The sequence below is a fragment of the Harpia harpyja genome, chromosome 14 (assembly GCF_026419915.1).
Source record: "Harpia harpyja isolate bHarHar1 chromosome 14, bHarHar1 primary haplotype, whole genome shotgun sequence".
Taxonomy (NCBI): Eukaryota; Metazoa; Chordata; class Aves; order Accipitriformes; family Accipitridae; genus Harpia; species Harpia harpyja.
In genome coordinates this window covers 27,931,906-27,950,337 of record NC_068953.1, presented here as the reverse complement: position 1 = coordinate 27,950,337, position 18,432 = coordinate 27,931,906, and the positions used below count along the sequence as shown (strand labels likewise).

Below are 18,432 nucleotides of genomic sequence, written 5' to 3'. Positions count from 1 at the left end.
AGGTGAATTCTAGGCATCAAAAGAGAAGCAGAAAAGTCAAAGGTGGCAAGATGGGCAAGACAGAACTTGATAGCTTCATTGACAGGATTACATGATACAGTGGCCTATGGCAGCAAAGGACTAGATTCCATCAACAAGTCTGGTCTGCTTGTTCCTACTTTACATCCCTGTGGTAAAACAACAAATTACAGAAGGGGACTGAAAAGGGCTGGGAGGGGAAGACTACAGGACACTTAAGTATTATTCTCCCCAAACCTTTATTCTTTTCATCACCAAACAGTTGAATCTTTTGCTCTCTACTCAGCATGTGTGATACAAAGGAACTAGATGTGAATAGTGATGTTCAAACAACCACAGCTAATAACTATATTCATCCTTCAAGACTTATCTGCATGCACACATCCTGCTGTTCCAGGTGGGTACTAGGAGCTTTGAAGAATCGAGAGAGGTTGAAGATAAGTCTTGCAGATTCTCCAATTCTAGCAGACAAATAATGAAGGGAATTGTGGGAATGAATACTCTGATGTTATGCAGATTAAATGTTTTGGTTTGACTCATAATAAAAGTTTATTTTGAAATCTCAGTTCATGTTAAAACTGCTTTGAAATAGGAAACAAAACATAAAATAGTAGTACTTCCTAAGTATGGGAAATCCCATACTGGGACAGTGTTAAAGATAACTAGGAGTTAATCCATAGTAATGTTTGTTCCTGCTTTCTAGCCTGAATCAGATCATGACAAACTGCAGCTGACCCTATGGAGTCCCACTATTGGACATCTTCACACAATTACACACTGAACAGATGCATCATTGCAATATTACTATAAGACCAAGGAGGAGACCAGGCTCTTCAGCTCCATTTTCGTTAGGGAGTCATTAAGGTGCCTAGAGGGGTTAGCTTTTGACAACTGTACTAATATGACAGGAGAGAGTTTCATCTTGTCAACACCTTTACACTCACCTGACCACCAAACAGGAAAATGAATACTTCTCAGTTTCTTTTCTGTTCTGGACCAACAATCAGCCTATGTATGAGGAAAAAAATACCTTGCAAACACAGACCAAAGCAAACCCTCGAATGCTGCACATGGTATTGTGTTAACTTCAGTGTCAGTTCTTTGTGGCAGGACACATCCCCATAGGTACTGTACTTTCTAGGCACAACAGTAAAACTGGCCAGGGGTATTATTTCAATTTCTAGAGAGAGCAGTGGATATAGATGAGAGTCAGTACTATTAGCAGAGGAGAGAGCAGCACTGACCCACACATTTTAACAAGGATATGTGCACATGCAGGATAATTCTGGTAATTCACATCAAAGTTACCTGCACAAGAGGCATGGAACTGGGGAGATGATGGTAGTTGAACATGAAGACTACAGCAGAACATTTTTGTAGTGTGTTTGAAGACATTAGAATAAGAGGCTTTAAATACATGGATGGTGAGGGACCTCCTATTTTAATCACCCTCCCAAGGATTCTACAGTCCATGTCTGAAGCCCAATTTCGAATCTGTTACAGCCTAGATTGACTTGCATTAGACAAAAATGCCTTGTATCCACAACCAGTGTTTTGTTACGTACGATTCAGCTTCCTGGCAGGCATGGCACTTGAATTTTGTGGGCTGAACCTGTGTCATTGTCACAAATGTACTGCCATTTCCCAACAGCATGAACAATGTATTTTGAATTTTGATCTTCCACACTGTTACGAAGGAAGAGGAGTTAGACATCCAAAATTGTGGCATTTCTTAGTCTCATCTAACAGAAGAAAAGCTGTAGAGGAGTATTATGGATCCTTTGCACAAGAAAAGGGTACTGTTCACATTTCTTTTAAGAAAAGATTTAGTATGTATGATACAATCCCTCATACAGGTATAGAGAACACACCTCATTTTCCAATGCAACGGGCAAATCTAAAGATGCAGTCTGATATCGTTGCCAAGATAAGCAGCAGTTACTGGACAGCAGCCAGGCAGATAAAGCTACAGTATTATCCAAAGCAATATTGGTAGTGTCCTTCTGGAACAGTGACTTTACCTACCACCAGTAGAGAAACACAGTAGACTGAATACCTCTCTAGCTGCATCATGCACTAGAAGGCTGCTCTAATTGTGTAGCTGTGAATCCTCCATGAAAAGGCAATCCCTGAGCAGAGAAAACCAATACAAGAGACACTGGACACCTGCTTCCATCTCTTCCTTGGCTGATCGGGCTTATTGTGAGTGGTCATATGAGCATCTTTCCATCCCCTCTGTCTCTGGGCATTGCCTACACGCGGTCCTCTTGCAGACTCTGATTTAAACACCCAGCGATGAGGTGCAGCAGCAGTTGCCCTGTGTCTTTGCTGGAAGATGATCCTTATGAGAGTGTGCCCTGATGGTACAAGTGTTACGGACTGTCCCTTGAGACAAGCTAGAGATCCAATTTGATGTTTTAATGAAAAGGCAGCCCAAGTTTAATAGTAGTTAATGTACTTAAATTAAAAAAAAAAAAATTCCTTGGTCCTCTCTCAGTATTTTCTAGAACTAGTTCTCTTACTATTCTGATTTCTGCCACTGTTTTGCTATTGCTCTGTTGGCTTTTTATCTTGCTGGAACAAATTTAAGTCTCTTTTTACTTAATTGCTCTTATTAATATTCACATATTAATGCAACACATTTATTATTCAAGTTGATAACAATGTCTCTCTAACTGCCTTAATTCAGAGAACGAAGATCCTAAGGAAATCAGAATGACATTGTTAAAAGTCAAAACATTACTCGATTTGTTTCCAGCTATTTTGGACTTTTTCAGGGTCCAACAACATTACATGTATTTGAACAGAAGTAGAAATGATGCATAGTTTTCTCAATACCCATTTACTGCTGACATTTCAGAGAGCCCTTCCCCAAGTCCCTGCTTCTACCTTCAAACGGACATTAGACTTTGGAAGTCTGAGAACAGAGTGGATTAAAATACAAGGAGAAAAACTGACCCAGAACCAAAGGGAAAAGCCTTGTTTAAAGCGAATGGAGAAAGAACAAGCCAGTCTGACAGGTGTCAAACAAGCCCTGCCTCACATTTACATCGTAGAAAAAGAGAACGTTTACCTTAAAAAGGGGGTGGGAAGATCTTGCTTTTAATTTTCAGTTTCCCAATCACACTGGAAACCCGGGAACTGGCCACCAGGTCCCATAGAACAGGAAGGTGCTGCCACCTACAGGTGTGAGTGCCAGGAAGGCACTAAATCACAGCCGCTGGGTCCCCACTACGGGCAGAAAATAACACCGCAGTCGAAGAGGCCAGAAACCCATAGTTACGTGGTGCTTGCCAGAGTGACACTTCATCCTGTTTCTTAACCTTCTTTCATCATTCCTATCGTTCAGAGAGTAATACAGGCACATAAACCAGCGCCTTGTGCAGAGAAAAAAAATAAGAGGTCTTGCTTTGTAGCCTTCAGAGCGCAAGGATCCACTGTAGGAAATACAAGACCTCTTTGAATCCTCACTGCATAACACTTCCACTCCCATGATGCAAAGATTAAAGTTATTCTTGTAAACAAGTCCATGAATCCTGATCCAAGACCATCATGTCAACATTCAGAGAGGTCAAAATACCTCACGCAGCTGTGCTTTTGGCTTGCAAGTTAGGGAAATCTGTGGTTTTAGCTGTATGATGCTTATTCTTAGTTCCATGGTGGCTTTATAAGTAGTTCTTTATAACAAGAGCTCAAGAAAGGGTAAACTGAGAAAATATTTTAGAAGAGACTTGAAACAATACAATAAAGCTTGGCACAGTGGAGGAGAAAAGTAGTCCATAACCACGGTTCACACAGAATCAGGGGTTTGGCATGTAGCTACCATACTCAGGCAACACATTTGGAAGGACTCTATTTTACAGAGCTCTCAGTGAAATACGGAAAGTCTCACCTCTTGGGTCCAGATAGTTTACAAGTTTATATTCCCATGGCCATACAATACTAGTAGTAAATACAAAACCAAACAAAACAGCAAGTCTTAGGGAAAAAAACAGTTCCTTTTATCAGATCCTTTTTCTCTGAACAGTGTATTTGACTTTTTTTTTTTTAAATCAGATGATTGCAAATACTGTGTTATATTTATTCAATTATACTCTCATCAGCATGCCAACCAGCACAACTTTTTGACTAGGGACACAGTAAACCTACAACGTCTGCCAAACTTTACTCCCTTAAGGGGTTACGGGGTCTCTTGAAGGTAGCTGGGCTTTGAACTTCCCTGACTCCCATGGGTTCTGTCTGATTAATTGATATTTTACATAACATTAGCAACCATCACCACAGTGAAAGAAAATAAAACAAGTAATCTACAAATGCAGAGGGCACCTTTTCCCCACACTGCCCGTTTCAAATTAACACAGCCAAATTATTCCATTCTGTGTAAATAGTGATTGAGCTAGGACAGCCACTGGAGCTTGGTCTGCTACAACAGCCACATCTTGTGCTCCAAACCTTCATTTTAAGATGCAAACAAACCTAGCCCTAGTCCTAATTTTTATGGGGGCAGAGAGACTCCTAAGGTTGAATGAGACCTATCTGCAAAGGCGACCTGGACTTTACAAGCACTACAGAGACTAACAGCATTAACAGCACTCCTGCAGGGAGATGGACATGTGGAACGGCTTGTTTGCCTGCATGCTGAGCTGGGCAAGCAGCAGCCAGCTCTACTCTGAATCCTGCAGATGCTTAGAGCATCTTGCAGATGCTCCCCGCTGGTGAATCCCCAGGACAGTCTGCACAAATGCCAGGACATCAGTTGGGTATCAGTTTGCAACATGCTCACTTTTTGTTTACTGGTTTCAGTTCAGTACTGCAAAAGCTGAAGTAACATTCAATAAAATACATTTCTTGTCCCACACTTCAGTGTACTCCTCTGTACACTGCTTATGAAAATATCTGACACCAATAGACAACTGCCACCCACGTGCAGCACACTAGGGATCTCCATAGCTAAAAAGCACGTCATGCACCAACTTGAATAAAGCACTAAGGTTTGTTTCTAGTGGCTATAATAATTCACACCTTCTGTATCAGACACAGAAGACTACCTAAAATACATTCATGCCAGTGGGCTACACATGCAAATTATACCTTGCTGGGCAAAGAGATTAAGCCTACAGCAGCTGTGGGTGTTTTATATTCATACACAACCTTTATCTCACTGCATTTATCAAGATCCAGACAAATACGTCAGTGCTATTAATACACTAGCAAGGTGAATGTATGCATTGTAGTAGAGGAAAAACAGATACTTTGCTGATTCTCATCAAACTAATTACTGATGGGTGAACCCTGGACTGAGTGAAGCTGACAGTTATATTGGCATGAAGTCAAAGAAGAATCAAGCTTGATGCATGGAAATATAACACACTAAAATTTAGGATAACAAATTCTGTCTTTAAAAATTCAGCGATAGTTTTCTTAATTTAAACTCACCTATACTGTGTTGGAACAAAACAGCAGCTTGCACATCAGCAATGCTGAAAACAGCTTACAGATTTGGGTAAGAAAATTCCTACTTGGATGCCATTCTCCTCATCTTGTCCAGCTGAGCAGAGCTGGAAAGTAGCTCTGCAAATGAAATGCAAGAAAGTGAATCAATTCATCTCAGCAAATATAAAAATACAACACTATTACATTGGTCAGACTTTCACCTATATGCAACAAGCAATACATTCTATTTTCAATCTAGAGGATTTATTTCCAATTATGGAAGACAAAATGAAAAAATACAGGTCCTGTTACTGCAAGCAGCTCTATGCAGACAGACCACTGTGTCTGCATGAGTCTCCTGCCAGAATCACAGTCAAAAAGTCTGACAGAAAGAGTAAAATCAGCTTTGACTTAGTCTGAGCTGGGATGCCTGGGACAAGACCATCTCAAAAGACATCCCTGTAAATTCACCTAGGTTTAGATCTGCAGCAAAACAAAACCACCACCACCCCCCCCGCCACCCCCCGCAAAAACACAACCCCTCCCCACTCACCCAAAGAAAGAGATTTTCTTTTGCTCCCATTTCTACACACACCACATATTCAGACAGACATAAGAATTCATCACTGGTCCAACTCATTGCTGTACATCACTGAGTGCTTTCATCCTTTATAACCAATTGTAGAAAGAAAACATCCTTGTTTTCTTTTTATGGCACCTAGTGTAGCCAAAAATCAATTCCTCTTGATCCCAGCAGCCAGTCAGTGTGTGATCTAAAGCTCCAAAGAGCTTAACCATTCCTGCTTTGTAAGTTCAGTGAGAGACACTAAAATATCAAAACTTCTTTATTCTATCATTTAGTACCACTTAATAACATGGGACCATCTAAGTGTTGTTATTGTACTAAAAGATGGCATCAGCATTTTTCCATGTAGTGATGTCCCATCACTAGAAGTTTACCACTCGTCCCCAGCTGAGCAGCAAACTGAATGCTTGATCATGACTGTCCAAGATTCAGTCTCCCCCTTACAGTTTGGCATCTTCTGAAGTACAAGACTGACACTTAAAACAAAATCAGAAAACCTCCATTCATACAAACTTTAGAAGTGCAGTTAGGAAATCTCAGCAGAGTGAATTTATTTTGAGAAGCAAAATCCAATCCAACCATAAACTTTATGGAAGTAAGAGGCTTCTGGAGTTGGGGGAGATCTACATGCAGAGACAGCCCTGGACTTCACAAGCACTGCAACAGCCCACAACACACACCAACACACAGCATTAACCTTGCATCTGTGGGGAGATGCATAAATGCACGTGTCAAACTGGCCAGGCAGGAGCTAGCTTGGCTCTGAAAATTATTGAGATGTATTCAGGGAGGCTGCACCCAAGCTAAACAGCAGCAGCTTAGAGCTACTGGTGCTTACCTTGGACAGTTTGCACAGATGCCAAGGAATCTGCTGCTGCTGCTGCTGCTGCTGCTGCTGAAGAGCAAGGTCTTTAGTAACTAGAAAGCATAGGAAGTGATGCTATCTTGATTTAGATTGCTTCAATATTTAATCAGTACCGATTGTCCTTAAAAGTCTCACAGATAAATAGCCGAATCTGAAAGGTTTGGATTTTAAGCTCTGGATGGAGCTGGGGGGTGGGGGAAGTATTCCTACATTCTTTTTCTTCATACTATCAGCTGCTAAATTTGAGCATTCCTTGCCACTCACACAAAACATGTTTCTACTCGTCCCCCCCCACTGTACAACTGGATCAAAGATGACTTATCTGAATTACCCCACAACTGTAATGGGGAAACTCTCTGTTCAGTATGTGCATTTTGCAATGTGACTCCGAGTTTCAATAGATTTGTCCATAATGCCCATGTCAGCTGACAGATGATTGAGTGCTTGGGAGAGAGGGTGTGGCGTAAAGAGGGAGACTTACTGCTTTAATACTGGCATTGCGTCTTAAGGCTTATATTGTCTGAAAGAGCTTTCTTTTTGGCAATATGAACAAAGTTAAAACACTACATTGCCACATTTTTCAGTGGCCAGAACTAACACAGCAGATGAAGTCACAGCAATACAAAGCACCTTGGCAGGGGTAAAAGTAAAACTATTATTCACTTCATAGCTATATCAGTAAGATGGGGTAAAACAACCCCTAATCTGCCCTTGGGTAAAAGGCAGGGAAGTGATACTAAGAAGTCTCCAGTTGGATCTAATAGGTCCCCAGGGGAAGTCATCTGAGTCTTATCTTTAACTCAGTTGAACCATAAAATGGGATGAAAGCAGACCTGAACAGAAGACAGATTCTGTGTGTAAGCTGCTTGTTATGAAATTCTGTTACAAAATTTCAATATCAATTTCTGTGTCAATATTTTACAAAATAAAAGGAGCTAGAAGGCAGCAAAAAAATGCATCTCAATTGGGATCAGAGAAAAACAGCTGCTAGAAATGAGATGTTCTTCACTCATTCATTTCCACAACCCAACCTTCATTAAAGCTTTTTTAAAAGTTTAACATTTATGCCCTGGTTTCAGCTGGGGTAGAGTTAACTTTCTTCCTAGTAGCTGGTACAGTGCTATGTTTTGGGTTCAGTATGAGAAGAATGTTGATAACACACTGATGTTTTCAGTTGTTGCTAAGTAGTGTTTAGTCTAAAGTCAAGGATTTTTCAGCTTCTCATGCCCAGCCAGCAAGAAGGCTGGAGGGGCACAAGAAGTTGGGAGGGGACACAGCCAGGACAGCTGACCCAAACTGGCCAACAGGGTATTCCATACTATGTGATGTCATGTCTAGTATATAAACTGGGGGGAGTGGGGGTGGGGGGATCTAACTGGGCATCAGTCAACAGGTGGTGAGCAATTGCATTGTGCATCACTTGTTTTGTATATTCCAATTCTTTTATAATTATTATTGTCATTTTATTAGTGTTATTATTATCATTATTAGTTTCTTCCTTTCTGTTCTGTTAAACTGTTCTTATCTCAACCCACGAGTTTTACTTTTTTTCTGATTCTCTCCCCCATCCCACTGGGTGGGAGGGAAGTGAGTGAGCGGCTGCGTGGTGCTTAGTTGCTGGCTGGGGTTAAACCACAACAATTTCAAAAATCAAGTTCAGGTATATCGTTATCAGCAGCTTTACACTGATTAAAATCCTACTAATGCCAGGAAAGAAAAATGATTTTACACAACTTTCAGAATGTCCTTGCATGAATCTGCTCACGGTCTGGAGTTCAGGGTCTTGCTTATATGTGTATATCCTCAGGTACAATTTTCCTGTTGGGGATCCAGTGGCAGGTTGCATGGTCTAATACTGTCCCTGTTGCTCTCCCATGCAAGTTAGATCTTGGATAGATCTTACAGATTAGGTCTTGGCAGGCTAGATGAAGGATATGCTACGTCTCCTTCCATCTAAAAGGTAGAGTTGGCGTTTTTTGATGAAAGCTCTATAGTGGCTTCTCTGTCTGCTGCCCTTAATGCCACCCACTAAGTGATCTTATTTTCAAATGTGCCTAAGTGAAGCCAACTTTGCATAAAGAACTTAAATTAAATGAAGCTCTCTAGCCTAGAGTTTTTAAGAACATTAGTGTAAAGACTCCAAAATAAGGACTTACATCTAGACAGGTATTTAAAAACACCCCCAATTGCATAGCATTTCAAAAGAACAAAACCTGAAAGCAGTACTTGAGAGACTTACAGGAGAATACCCTTTCCACAATTACCCCTTTGAGGCAACACCTGGTGATGCTCTGGTGAAGACTACTACTTTCTTGACAAATTACCTATATATTGTACAACCCACATTATATTTTTACTTTTTGTTCATACTGTTGAAAAGAAAACCTCTTTTGATGGACACAAATGAGAAGCAGAAGAATAAGCTAGTACAAACTCTGTCAATAAATACACACTTTGAGAAATGACTTCCTATTTTATAGTAGATTTATAGTTCTTATCTCAAGTTTCCAAAGTTCATCTGAATCTCCAATACAGGGAATTTCAATGTATCAGTAAATCTTTTAAGCCATGAAGAAAACTCACTCAAAGAAGCAATGTCTCTTATCAGTGGAAGAAATGATAAATCTGAAATAATATATAATTCATGATGACACATCAAGACATTACAGCAAACACTGATGCAAGACCTATTTATGGCATTGCTTTGCTAAGTGTATTCCCTACAGAACCATCTCCTCTCCTATTCTAAACAAAACACCTGCTTTGATAATGCACATCTCTTCAGAGCTGGGGAAAAATAGCAAATCTGATTCAGCAACCATTTCTGATGATAGAAAACTAGTGGCCCTCAGCCAGCAACATATAAAAATAAATGAAAATTTAAGCACAGATCAAAAAGAAATGTGACACAGTATGGCTACTTTAAAAAATATATGACCTCAGACATCAAGCTATCCATCGTCCAAAACGTGCTAATATGAACGTTAAACTGCTCTTGGCTGGGGAACAAAGTTTTAGTTTTGTTCCTTCACAACAGCTTCTTCAGTCTGCATGGTTTAACATATACATGGATTCACAAGCTCTGAAGAAGAGTCTTCTCAAATCTTTCTAAAATGGTCCAGGGAGTTAAAGGTCACAAACATCCTGTTTAGGAGGCATTTACATTGCCATCCTGAAATTCAGAACCTGGAAATACTCTGCAAATATTAACTAGAACTTGGAATACCCTTGGGAGCAAGGCCACTACGAGACAAATTTGAGAACTGCATTACATTTGTGACTACAGGTGATAAGACTGGCATAATGTATCACATGAGTCAGTGTCACAATCCTTGAATAGTAAAAATAGCTTTTGAATAGTTAAAATATCACTTAACAAAACTACCAGGTATAATGTAGAGTTTGAAAAAAAGCATAGGTATATATTTTGGAAAAAAAGAGAAACTCTCTGCTAAGGCCATTACTGCAGTTCACCTTTGAATTAAAAATAAAGTCATAAAAAAACAAAAGTAGCTTTGCTTGCAGAAATGTTGCCTGAAGAACCCTGCAGGAGAGACGCTATCTTCTCAAGACACAGAACAGGGAAGCATATATTCCCCTAATCCTCCCCACACCATCAAACCTTGCCTCAGGCATTAGCCAAACAACATACCTACAATGGCTGGCAAATCAGAGTTAAACTAAGAAGAAACCAAAAGTTGGCACAGATGTTGCACAGGAGTTTCACACTATTTCACTAATGATGGTTTTTCCTCTCATCTTTTTAGGTGAGTCGTGCAGAATAATATTTCAAATGTTAATATATTTGGTCTTAATAGTGAAAATTACTCCAAGCCTGGCTGTGGTGCAGTCAAAGCAGCACTGTGCCCTGAACACAATAAACAGCAGCAGATATGCGGTGTACCAAGCCTGTTCAGACCAATCTGTGAGATACCAGGACATTAGAAGAACAGACATGGCATTTACAGACTGGACAGGATTACAGTTTAATGAAATGGTTTCCAACATATTTTTTTAAAGGACAAAGAAAGTACCAGGATGGGTGTAGACTGATGGAAAAAAGCAACAGACATCCAGACTAGAAAGGTTTACAGAGAAGTCACACAAGGAGAAGAATAAAACCAATAATATATGTACTTGGGTAAACAACATAGTAGTTACATTGAAGTGGTACAGCAGGAAGCACTATGATGTCTACAAACAGGAGTGGAACAACAATTATATGCATACGTATGTTTTATATATACATTCACACACACACACACACACATATATATATATACTTGTCCAGCTTAGTTAGGTTAAGGGCTGATTGAATCTGACAATGCTTCTCATCCCTTCCACCCACTTGACCTCCTCCCAAAAAAGCACGAAAAGATGATTCCCCAAAGACAGGCTGCAAACACAAGCAATCCAGCATTTCAGCATGCCTCATTCTACATCAGACTGCCATTGTGAAGGTGAATTTTCACCCATCTTCTTCTTGAAGGCATATGTAAAACAGTTTAATTCAGAAATCTGCATTCACTGAGCATTTCTGTTCCCCAGTGCCCTGGGCTGCCTTGATTGCCTTAGCAGTGAGGAATCAAAAGCTCTGTGACATCCACTGTAACCCAGTCTTTTCCCCTTAAGCTTAGTGAAAGCCTGGTCATTTCTGGCAGGCTGTTGTGAAACATCTCCTCTGACTAGCATGGGCCATGTTGATTTTTTTTCTATAATAAAAAAATAAATTAATAAAATTGACAATTCTTTGTAATCCTAATACATCAACCTGCAGTTTTGGGAACACCCAGAGAAAAACCTCAGCATGAAGTTTCGGTCATGATATGGAAAACCAAAACATAATATATGCATGTCACTACAACAAGAAATACCCTGCACCTTGTAAAGGCAATGTAACCAGACAACCCCATCCTCCTGTTTGTTATTACAAAACAAAGCTAGACATGAAGGGTCCTTACCAGACAAGATGGATGTTCTGACATTCACAGATGTGTGCTCAGGTTCAAGCCTCTGCTCCATCAAGAGATCAGGTGGCTAGGACTGAGGTCGAGGCACTGCTCAGACCATGCACTGCACTGAAGGTTTCTTACTGAAGTGTAACTACAGAAAGCTTTGAGAAGCCAAAGCAACCTTCTACCTGGGACCACCAGACCTTGGCTCCCCAGTTTGTTACTTGCCTGCAGACAGTCTAGGTCTGGCAGTTTCAATCACCAACTGCTTTCCTGCATTTAAATTCAGTATTAATTGGCATACCTAAACTAGACACAGCTATTAGGTGATCCAAACTTGGCCCTTAACTAGTCAAGTGATCCTGTTTTCCATCTTTATAGTGGCCTCGCAGACAAATGGTAAAAACAGCCCATTAGTAAGTGTGCATCATTTAGATTCTGTGATAATGGAGGTTGTATAATAAAGCTAAGATAAGAAGAGGCTAAGACATATGGCAGCAATGAAACCATCTACCTCATTCAGAAACAGAAAAATCTCTCAGCTAAGTATATCAGATAACTCTCACTAAAACTAAAACATTTTCTGGTGCAATTTTAACAGTAGATTACAACTCATCCCCTTCCATTCCCAGGTGTTCACAGTTTTAAACTGGCACAAAATTACTGTATCAGTATAACCGATTCTACTTCTGTCCATGAACCATGAATAAAGGGGAACCTTAAACTGTAAAACCAAAAATCAGGCCAATAAAACTTGTGTAAACCAGCCCATAACCAACCTTAGAGGGGAAGGGAAGGAACCTGCCTGCATCTCCAGCTAATCCTAATGTGTCCCTGGAGAAATTCACCTTACTGTTTCCTTCCTTAGTCAGCTGAACAATAAAGGAAAATAAAGTTGCCCCTCAATAAAGTGTGTTCTGTATTCAAGCTGCTTTATATTATATTAGGAATTTTAAATATGAAACTATGCATCAGCATGTTACAGAAGAAAAGGAGCTAGAAAATGAGGAAGAAATATTCATCTGGCATCTATAGGAACAGAGGATCAAGTGACAGATGGAAAGGGGAATCAACTGCAAACACTGGATAACCTTGTCTGTCACTAGCCTCAGAAGCAAAACCTGCAATTAGAGGGCTCTGAACAGCAAAAAAAAATTGCACTAACAAATACAGTTTCATTGGCAGCAATAATTCCAAGACAAGGACAACATCTAATTTTACTGGTCCTGTTCTTCAGATGCATTATTCTATTCCTTCTCTTTTCTTACAGAATACAGTCCAGAGAATCGCCCCATAAATTACTCTTGTTCATGAGAGAGAAAACAGCAACTTTTCTCTTGACTTCCAGCAACAGAGGACTGACTTCTTAACATATGTGGCTGCATCTAGTTTATTCAGTATGCATTCATGGATTGAAACGTTGGAAATCTTTATTTTGTAAACTGGTTAAATATCATAAAGAATTAATACTTAATGTCTTGCTTTTAAACAACACTTTCCTTTTAACGTTATGATAACAAATGACCTTTCCAGAATGTCCAAGAAAAACTGGGAAGTGCTAGAACAGACATTTCTGAGAGCTCTCATCACTACGTTTATGACTGAAAGATCATGCTTTTGTGCAAAGCGTCAGATAGGAATGGCTTGATGATGGGCCACATGAAGTGTTGCCCACTAGTGTTTTTAAAAAGCCAGATAAGTTTTGTAAGACAATAACATTACTGAGTTTCAAACTGGATGTTTTAAGGACTTTGTCAAGAGAGAGCATTCCCCACCTCTTCTCTCTCAAAAAAACAAAAAAACCCTGAACACATAAAAACCTCAGAATAATTTTGTTAACATGAAAGAACATCACCACTGAAACCGCTATGACAGATTTGAAATATAATGCTCTAAACCAGCTTAATTTTCAGCAAACCTTGTACAGATGCTACATAGATGACATTTCTTACACCATCATAAAAATGATAAAAGGCCCACAATGGAGGTATTCAAACAAACAATAAGAAGAGATCACCTTCACTAAAGACTAGGAGAGACTTTTCTTTTTTGGACAGTTATTTACATGCAAGGGAATGAACTAAGAACTAAACTAATATGAAATAGTTTTGCGAGAAGTACCACACTAAACAGTGCAAAGACATTCAAGCATTTTCCTACAGCTTCAGTAGCGTGGGATGCTTCTCTCTTTCTTATTGACTTGCTTGTCCCTCTGATATAATAGTACCACACTAATTCACGTTAACGACTGGGAGGCCGATCACAAATTACCAGACCTTGCAAATTAGCAAGTAAGCAAACAAATGCTATTAAGGAGCCCAGTCAAGGGTATCACAGCACATCATTTACTTTGTTCATTTGTTTTTCAAAAGTGTAATTTAGTCTCCTAACATTCCACAGCATACCAGTGAGAGCAGCAGGCAGAACAAGCACAAAAGCCCCCACCATCAACATCTGTTTATTGGGGTTTACAATCTTGTCCACTTAGCCTGTTTGAAGAGCTAAGGCTGTGGTCCTAGATACATTCAGAAGAATAAAAATCATGATGGCACCACTACTGTGTGCTAGAATCTGCACCTAAGTGGTGCAGCCACACTGAATGTCTGCAGATGAATAAGGTGCCTTCCAGTCCACAAGCAGAGATCAGGTGCCCTGTTCAACCAACAGCAATCAATATTTGCCAGAAGCAATTATTTACTTGTAAAGTAGAAGTCACAACAAAGAGTTTAGACTACACCATGTCAGTATAACTTGTCTGATGATTAATTCTGATGGTGACTAAATGTATAAAAATATTAAAAGGCCATTTGTTGATAATCTGCAGCAGGATGAACGTGGTAGATTCACAGTATCAGTGGCTAGCTGCATCTCTCCTGTTCTGATGGCAGCATAACCATAAAGGTAACTATGAACGCTCTTCTGTATGCAGTTATTAAAACTGCAGAGAATTGGGGCAATACAAACAATGAGGGGTGTGAGACCTATCAAGTTCGCAGTTTTGCAAGGCTGGAGACATTTTCACAGTATGCATTTTGCATCAAGGATTTAATCTGCACATTTAATTCAGGTAGTTTTGTTCTTATTTCTCCTCTCAGCTCTCTGCTGGTTTTTTTAATAATAAGAAGCTATGACATATGGTACAATTTCCAGGTTGGTGTGTTTGTCAGCAAGATAGCTTGTACTGCTCAGCTCTGACTGCAGGCACATATATACTGGCAGTGGGCTAAAAATTTTAGCTGCATTAAGGCACTGCTGTGCCACCCCAGGTCAAACGTGAAATCTTCTGCCAGCTCTCCTGTAGGAAGAAAGAGTGAGTTTTCCTCTCTTTTGGTAAACCTAATGGCTACAGTAGCCCTTTTAGACATCTATTCCACACCTGCACCCTGGAAACCAAGCTGGTATAGATCAGCCCAGCAAGGAGCAAAAAGGTGCTTTGGGTTGAGGGACCTCTGAATTGCAAGTTGACAGCTGGCTCTTTAGAGGCACTTCCCTCAACTTGTGTTAGAGCCCAGGGCTCAGCCTCTCCCCTGTCCTGCCTTTTGCAGCTAATTTGTTCCACAGCAAATTACTATTCTGCACACATCTTCTTTATGAAAGGGCCACATTAACCTTTCTGCTGTTCACTTCCAGCATGGAGCACCTCACTTGAAGAATCCTACAGTGCACACTTTTCCTTTGTACCTTTTCTGTTCAGGGGCCCAGACCAAGACTCTGGCTGGTTTACAATTTCTTAGCCCCTCCTAGGCAGGTGAGGAGCTTTCTCATCTGTGTTCCAGCTTCAGGAAAGGGAACAAAAATAACTGAAGCCAAACTCCATGTACACCATTCTTTGCTGTCTCCCTCATTTATTTAGGGTTTTTTTTTTCCCCTCATTGTATTCTTAACATGCATTTTTCCCTTTTTTGACCGTCTTTTGACTATTCCTCTCTTTTGACCTTCCCAGTGTAAAACAAGAGTTATTCTGCCCTCTTAGAGCTTTCACAACACCCATGCAACTCAGCCTTGCCTGCTCTCTATAGTCCCTATTAGAACAGGTAGCTATCTCCTTTCAGTCAACTTCCTACTGTTTGACTTAACTTTTTAAACTCAAGGGAGCCGTCACGATGACTTTTGAGCCTCAGATCTCCTGGTCCTTCTTGACACATGCTGCAATCCTCTACAAGTCTACAGCACAGATGCTGGATGTGCTTTAACATCTATTTTCAGAAAACAAATTTCTATGATAACTGTTTCCTTTGTGTCTCCCTTCTCCTCCTCCTTAGATACTCCACTGCCTTTGGAGCATGTAGCATTAAGATTCAAATTAAAGCATTTTAACACTGACTTTCACCACCTCCAGCAAAAAATAGCACCTGTAACCTGCCACCCCGTGCCCACAAAGCAAATAAATCTGGAATTTGTAGGACCTGATCTGAGGTCCACAAAACAGTATTAGGCATTGCCTGAACTGAATTAAATGAGGGTTAGACATTAATCCCTCCATCAACCCAATCCAGTGAACTACTCTAAACCTCTCTCTTTTCCAAACTGATTGTATGGCTAGGATGCAAATGACTGCTATGACACTAGAAATCCCAAGCAAAATTGCAACCCAGAAAGACTTTATTTATTTTCTCCTTTGGGTCCTAGTCTAAAGTAACTTTACTGCTGGATCAGAGTGGGCTGTTTGTAGCTAGAAAAGCTCTTCTCTAATCTCATTATCCATGAAGTTTGATCACTTTTCCCCTAATCTGAAGTAACTTACACCAAAGCAGAATTGAACACATGCCAATAAGTGTAAAATATTAGTGTTACTTGAACAAAAAACTCTCCTGGTTCTGTCAAACTCAACTTCAGCATCCTTTCTGAGAGATTTTGCAGCAGATCCTCACTGTTTATGTGCTTACAGATTTTTTTTATTATTAAGATTAAAATAAAATTGTCCTGAATATGCTTTAAAATTCAGTCTTCTTTCTCAGGACTTGCAAAATAGCTGTAAAAAAAATTTAAAAAGCAAAGGGCAAATCCTGTACCTTTTAAGCCTTTTTAGGGGCCCTCTGTGCCCAAAGTCATCTGCCTTCAAAGCCATTTCAGCGTGAAATCCCTGTCCCTCAGTATCTGGTAGCATATACTTAAAACAAGCTGCCACACATTTTGTATGACATCTCTTTTACAAACACATTCCTATACAATTGTCACTAAAGCCCTGCACACTTTCAAAATGAAACAGTCCTATATGATTCTGTCAAATAAAGTCTCTTGCTATGATCTCCCAGCAGCTGTTTCCTGCAGGTTGAAAAAAATTCTGTGTTCCCTCTCCTGTTTTGTTTTTTTTTTGTCCTGCAATTCACTGTATTTTTACATCACCAGCAATACCACAAGGTACCAAAGCTGAACCCAGCTTTCAGGGTGAAAACATTCTCTTGCTTATTTCTGTTGCTTATGTTTTGGTCACCTCAAAAAGAAAACCCGAGATATCCTCTTTTCCTGCACCTTTTCTACGACATCCAGTCACACTGCAGGGGCCCACATGGGGAGCCAGCAGAAGGAGATCCCTAGCCCACATTGACACTTCATTCTCTGCAACTTCAAGTAGATGTGAAACCTTTTTTTGGTGTTCCTAGAACTTTTAAACCTGCAAGCTTCTGGGCTTTCTTATTCCTCAGAAGCCTACCACATGTCAAAAGACAAACAGTGTTTTCTTCTTAAAACACACCCAGGGACTCCACCTGGCAGCAAGGACTTTAGTAAAGAAATAGTATTGTGCTGTACTTCCTACCTCCCCACAGCCCTTTGAATTACGTTGTGTTTTCATGCAGCTGTAAGGGGAAACTGGAACCTCTGGGAGCTATGATAATATAAATTAGTATCATCATCTATTTACTGTTCACAACATTTACAAATATATATATATTTTTTTAAGTAAAATCAAAATAGGGATTCCACTTTATAAAGGGGAATTTAAATTATAACCAGCTGCTTAATGAACTTTGTGATCTGTAGGTAATACAGCAGAGACATGCATTTCTGGAGAAAGTCTTAAAATTAGCATGGTTTGTCATTCCAATTTAATTGGGCCAGATCCTTGGCTGGCATAACCTAATACAGCTGTACTGACCTAAATTAGTCTGTGGAAATGGGCATAGCTTCAGTTATTCCAATGCCAGAAGGGGTCCATTATATGTGTCTAAGTCAGTTCTTTTTTATGACACATGCCTGAGGAGGATACCTATTAATTCCTTCATCAAGCTCAATAAAACATTCTTCTTATACTATCCTAGAGTATGGCTTGCATGTAAGGAGTACCAAAGTCTGGTAAAACAAAAGACTGATGCCACTTTTCCAGTTTATACAGTGCACTGCTTGCAGAGTCGAACACTCATATCACAGAAGGCAAAAGAGTCAGCAAGGGCTCCCAGCCTAATCCTCCCTTTTCTCTCATAATGCTCCCTGTGCTATTCACACACCCTCTGCCAACCAGTCCTGAAGAGAGAAAACAGCAGTCCGCCACAAAAGGGGCCCCAGCTGAACGAACTGTGACTTCATTTCACCCCACAAGCTGCCCAGCAGCACTGTAGCTGTTGTGCGATTGTCTAGAT

The 18,432-nt window shown here is 40.1% G+C and overlaps 1 long non-coding RNA gene across 1 annotated transcript; it reads right to left on the bottom strand.

Annotated features, from left to right (window-relative positions):
- Positions 1 to 391: 391 nt before the first annotated feature.
- LOC128150976 (uncharacterized) lies at positions 392 to 1,664 on the bottom strand. Its single transcript, XR_008238254.1, has 3 exons — positions 1,584 to 1,664; positions 963 to 1,009; positions 392 to 479 (listed from the first exon to the last, which is right to left on the bottom strand). It is a non-coding gene; the product is annotated as an uncharacterized LOC128150976 (long non-coding RNA).
- Positions 1,665 to 18,432: the final 16,768 nt, after the last annotated feature.